The following is a 6,000-nucleotide window of genomic DNA, read 5'->3' as shown; positions in this document are numbered from 1 at the left end:
TTGTGTGGGTAGGCCTAGCGCTCGCGACAGGAAATGGCCCAAAACACAACGTGGACACATCACATTTTTTCTTAGAAAACAGTGCCTACCTGTGGATTTTGGCCTCTAGCTCAGCCGGCACCTAGGGAAACCTAGCAAACCAGCGCATTTTTGAAAACTAGAGACCTAGGGGAATCCAAGATGGGGTGATTTGCGGGGCTCTGACCAGGTTCTGTTACCCAGAATCATTTGCAAACATCAAAATTTGGCCAAAAAACACTTTTTCCTCTCATTTCGGTGACAGAAAGTTCTGGAATCTGAGAGGAGCCACAAATTTCCTTCCACCCAGCGTTCCCCTAAGTCTCTCCATAAAAATGGTACCTCACTTGTGTGGGTAGGCCTAGCGCCCACGAAAGGAAATGGCCCAAAACACAACGTGGACACATCACATTTTTTCACAGAAAACAGAGGTGTTTTTTGCAAAGTGCCTACCTGTGGATTTTGGCCTCTAGCTCAGCCGGCCCGGGGGGGGGGGGGGGAGGAAATGCCCTAAAATAAATTTGACCCCCCCACTCCCCCAAACACCCCCTGCCCAGGAGCAACCCTTGCCTACGGAGTCGCTCCCCCTGCGTGACATTGGCGCCAAAAAACAAATCCCCGGTGCCTAGTGGTTTCTGCCCCCTTGGGGCAGATTGACCTAAAATCGACCAATCTGCCCCCAAGGGGGGCAGAAATGGTCTAAATACAGTTTGCCCCCCAGGGGAGCGACCCTTGCCTGATGGGTCACTCCCCATCTCTAAAAAAACAAACATACAACAACAAAAAACACAAAAAAAAATTGCCCTGGCGCGTAGAGGTTTCTGTCCCCCCCCCTGGTGGCAGATCGGCCTAATAGGCCGATCTGCCCCCAGGGGGGGCAGAAATGGCCTAAAATAAATTTGCATCCCCAACCCCCACCCCCCCACCAGGAGCGACCCTCGCCTATGGGGTCGCTCCCCCTGCGTGACATTGGCGCCAAAAAAACAAATCCCCGGTGCCTAGTGGTTTCTGCCCACTTGGGGGCAGAGTGACCTAAAATCGACCAATCTGCCCACAAGGGGGGCAGAAATGGTCTAAATACAGTTTGCCCCCCAGGGCAGCGACCCTTGCCTGATGGGTCACTCCCCATCTCTAAAAAAACAAACATACAAAAAAAAACCACAAACAAAATTTTGCCCTGGCGCCTAGAGGTTTCTGCCCCCCCCCTGGTGGCAGATCGGCCTAATAATAGGCCGATCTGCCCCAGGGGGGGCAGAAATGGCCTAAAATAAATTTGCATCCCCAACCCCCACCCCCCCACCAGGAGCGGCCCTCGCCTATGGGGTCGCTCCCCCTGCGTGACATTGGCACCAAAAAAACAAATCCCCGGTGCCTAGTGGTTTCTGGCCCCTTGGGGGCAGATTGACCTAAAATCGACCAATCTGCCCCCAAGGGGGGCAGAAATGGTCTAAATACAGTTTGCCCCCCAGGGGAGCGACCCTTGCCTGATGGGTCACTCCCCATCTCTAAAAAAACAAACATACAAAAAAAAAAAACACACAAAAAAATTTGCCCTGGCGCCTAGAGGTTTCTGCCCCCCCCTGGTGGCAGATCGGCCTAATAATAGGCCGATCTGCCCCCTGGGGGGGGCAGAAATGGCCTAAAATAAATTTGCATCCCCAACCCCCACCCCCTCACCAGGAGCGACCCTCGCCTATGGGGTCGCTCCCCCTGCGTGACATTGGCGCCAAAAAAACAAATCCCCGGTGCCTAGTGGTTTCTGCCCCCTTGGGGGCAGATTGACCTAAAATCGACCAATCTGCCCCCAAGGGGGGCAGAAATGGTCTAAATACAGTTTGCCCCCCAGGGGAGCGACCCTTGCCTGATGGGTCGCTCCCCATCTCTAAAAAAACAAACATACAAAAAAAAAAAACACAAAAAAAAATTGCCCTGGCGCCTAGAGGTTTCTGCCCCCCCGGGGGGGCAGAAATGGCCTAAAATAAATTTGCATCCCCAACCCCCCCACCAGGAGCGACCCTCGCCTATGGGGTCGCTCCCCCTGCGTGACATTGGCGCCAAAAAAACAAATCCCCGGTGCCTAGTGGTCTTGGGGGCAGATTGACCTAAAATCGACCAATCTGCCCCCAAGGGGGACAGAAATGGTCTAAATACAGTTTGCCCCCCAGGGGAGCGACCCTTGCCTGATGGGTCGCTCCCCATCTCTAAAAAAACAAACATACAAAAAAAAAAACACAAAAAAAATTTGCCCTGGCGCCTAGAGGTTTCTGCCCCCCCCCCCTGGTGGCAGATCGGCCTAATAATAGGCCGATCTGCCCCCCGGGGGGGCAGAAATGGCCTAAAATAAATTTGCCCCCTCAACCTCCCCCCCCCCCCCCGGGAGCGACCCTTGCCTACGGGGTCGCTCTCCCTGCGTGACATTGACACCAAAAAACAAATCCCCGGTGCCTAGTGGTTTCTGCCCCCTTTGGGGCAGATTGACCTAAAATCGGCCGATCTGCCCCCAAAGCGGGCAGAAATGGCCTAAATACATTTTGCCCCTCCAGGGGAGCGACCCTTGTCCAAGGGGTCGCTCCCCATCTGTAAAACAAAAAAACAAAAAAATCCCTGGTGCCTAGTGGTTTCTGCCCCCCTTGGGGGCAGATCAGCCGAATCAAAATAGGCTGATCTACCCCCAAGGGGGGCAGAAAAGACCTTCCCAAAAAAATGCCCCCCCTGGGAGCGACCCTTGCCCAAGGGGTCGCTCCTGTTGCGTAAAATTTGCAGAAAAAAAAAACTCCCTGGTGTCTAATGGTTTCTGCCCCCCTTGGGGGCAGATTGGCCTCATCAAAGTAGGCCAATCTGCCCCCAAGGGGGGCAGAAATGGCCTAAATATATATTGCCCCCTAGGGGAGCGACCCTTGCCTAAGGGGTCGCTCCCCACCTAAAAAAAAGAAAACATCAAAAAAAAAAAAGAACAAAACAAAAAAAACTCCCTGGTGCCTAGAGGTTTCTGCCCCCACTGGGGGCAGATCGGCCTAATAATAGGCCAATCTGCCCCCAGGGGGGGCAGAAAAGGCCTTCCTAAAAAAATGCCCCCCCTGGGAGCGACCCTTGCCCAAGGGGTCGCTTCCTTTTGACAGTTTCATTCCCAAAAAAAAAAATCCCTGGTGTCTAGTGGGGTTTCAAAAGCCGGATTGCAAGCAATCTGGCTTTTGAAACCTGTGAGAGACTTCAAAGGGAAGGAAATACATTTCCTTCCCTTTGAAGCCTCTCAGGGCCTCCCCCAGTGATTGAAAGAGAAATGCAAAAGCCTTTCTCTTTCAATCGCGCTGGAAGCTCTGCTTCCAGTGCGATGGGGGAGACCCTGTGACTAATCAGCGCGTGCTCGCGCGCTGACGTCACAGGGGGGGTTGGGGGGGGGGTCGGGGGGGAAGGGCTTCCCCTTCCATCCCTGACTTTGGGGGGGTGGGGGGAAGCACACAGAGGGAGCGAGAGCGCTCCCTCTGGGCTGTGTGCAGAGGACGTGGTGGTTACGTCCTCGGCACAGCAGCACTGTGCCGCAGGACGTAACCACTACGTCCGCGGCACAGAAGGGGTTAAGGGATCAATTCGGTTCCCTCCACACCAACGTACAAATTTAGCCCATTGACTTGCATAGATCGATTTGGTGGAGTGTTGCCTGGCTAAATAACATCCACCACTTCCAGTGGGAGAGAAAAAGCTCTCAGATTGCCCCGTTCAATCTCCAGGCATGAAGGTGCAGACTCTGGAGGTGGGGGTGTAGAATCTGCCCCTGCCACTGTGAGAGGAGGTCCACCCTGTAAGGGAGACGGAGCGGAGGGCACAGAGAGAGTTGGAGAAGGTCTGTGTACCACACCCTTCTTGGCCAATCCGGGGTTATCAAGATGACATGAGCCCGGTCTTGGCGGATCTTCCTCAAAACTCGAGGAATCAGGGGTATGGGAGGAAATGCGTAAAGCAACTGACCCTTCCAGGACATCTGAAACGCGTCCCCCAAAGCTCCTTGCACCGGATAATGGAGGCTGCAAAATAATGGGCACTGCGTGTTCTCCTGAGTAGCAAACAGATCTATCTGCGGACACCCCCCCATCTGGAAGATGTAAAGAACCAGATCCGGGTGAAGACGCCACTCGTGGTCGACGAGCTGCGTCGACTGAGAACATCTGCACGTACATTCAGAACCCCGGCCAAATGATTTGCTACCAAGCAAATCTTGTGGTCCTGAAGCCAGGACCAGAGTCGAAGAGCTTCTCTGCAAAGAAGGTACGACCCCACTCCTCCCTGTTTGTTTATATACCACATCGCGGTAGTGTTGTCCGTCAAAATCTGGACTGACTGACCGCAAATGGAAGGGAGGAAGGCCTTGAGAGCCAGACGTACTGCCCACAATTCCAACAGATTGATGTGAAATCTCTGTTCCACTGGAGACCAAAGTCCTTTGACCTCCAGATCCCCCAAATGAGCTCCCCACCCTAGAGTGGAAGCATCCGTTACAACTGTGGCCACTGGCGGAGGCAGCAAGAACGGCCTTCCTTGCGACAGGTTGCCGATCGCTGCCCACCACTGAAGATCCACCGCAGTGTCTCTGGTGATCGTGATCGAATCTTCGAGATCCCCTTTGTGCTGAAACCGCTGCCTGCGGACGCACTACTGAAGAGCCCTCATGTGCCAGCATGCATGAGTGACCAGCAGTATGCAAGAAGCAAACAGACCGAGCAGACGAAGGACCTTGAGGACTGGAACTACTGCTCCATTTCGAAACATCAGAATCAACGCCTGAATGTCCTGAACCCGCTGGGGTGGAGGAAAGGCCCGATTCAATGTCGTGTCCAGTACTGCCCCTAAGAACAGGAGGTGTTGAGAGGGCTCCAGGTGAGATTTGGGCACATTGATTGAAAAACCCAGGTTGTACAATAACTGAGTTGTCAACTTCAGGTGACGCCACACGAGCTCCGGAGTCTTGGCTTTGATCAACCAATCGTCCAGATAGGGAAACACCGCTATCCCTCTTCTTCTGAGCTCTGCTGCTACCACCGCCATCACCTTTGTGAAGACTCAAGGTGCTGAAGTAAGACCAAACGGGAGGACCGCAAACTGATAATGCTGCGATCCCACCACAAACCGGAGATACTTTCTGTGCAATTTGAGGATCGGAATATGGAAGTACGCATCCTGCAAATCGACAGACACCATCCAATCCCCTTCGTTCAACGCCAAAAGGACCTGTGAAAGGGTCAGCATTTTGACCTTTTCCTGCCTGAGGAACCAATTAAAAATTCTCAAGTCCAGAATTGGTCTCAACCGACCATCCTTTTTGGGGATCAGGAAGTATCTTGAATAATAGCCCTGACCCCTGTCCTGCTCGGGAACCAACTCTACTGCGCCTTTTGCCAATAGGGATAACACCTCCTGTTGCAGTAACAGAAGATGGTCTTCCGAACAGAAGGATGGGCGGGGAGGGAAGGGCGGGAAGGGAGGAGGGAACTCCCGAAAGGGAAGAGCATACCCTCTCTTCACAATGTCGATGACCCAAGAGTCTGATGTTATAAACTCCCACATTGGAAGAAATTGGGCAAGTCTCCCCCCTACCGGAGACAAGTGAACAGGGAGTGGGAGGACTAAGGCTGCTTTCCCTGCTGCACCCCTCCCGAGGAAGAGGAAGAGGCAGAGTGCTGCTAGGTTGCTCCTCTTGTACGTACTGTGCCCCTGCCTCTAAAGGATCTGTAGGACAGGGAACTTGCAGATTGTTGTGGTGCCTGGAATCTGCCCAGAAAGGAGGAGCCACGTCCAAAACCCCTAAACTTCCTATACGACCTAAAGGAAGAGGAAGTAGCTGCCTGAAGTCCTAACGACCTCGCTGTGGCTCTGCTCTCTTTGAAACGTTCAAGAGCAGAATCTGCCTTTGTCTCAAAGAGTTTTCTCCATCAAAAGGCAGATCCAGGAGAGTCCCCTGCACATCCCTAGAAAAGCCTGATGAGCGCA

Source organism: Pleurodeles waltl, chromosome 11 (assembly GCF_031143425.1).
Source record: "Pleurodeles waltl isolate 20211129_DDA chromosome 11, aPleWal1.hap1.20221129, whole genome shotgun sequence".
NCBI classification, from domain to species: domain Eukaryota; kingdom Metazoa; phylum Chordata; class Amphibia; order Caudata; family Salamandridae; genus Pleurodeles; species Pleurodeles waltl.
This window is presented reverse-complemented; position numbering follows the sequence as displayed.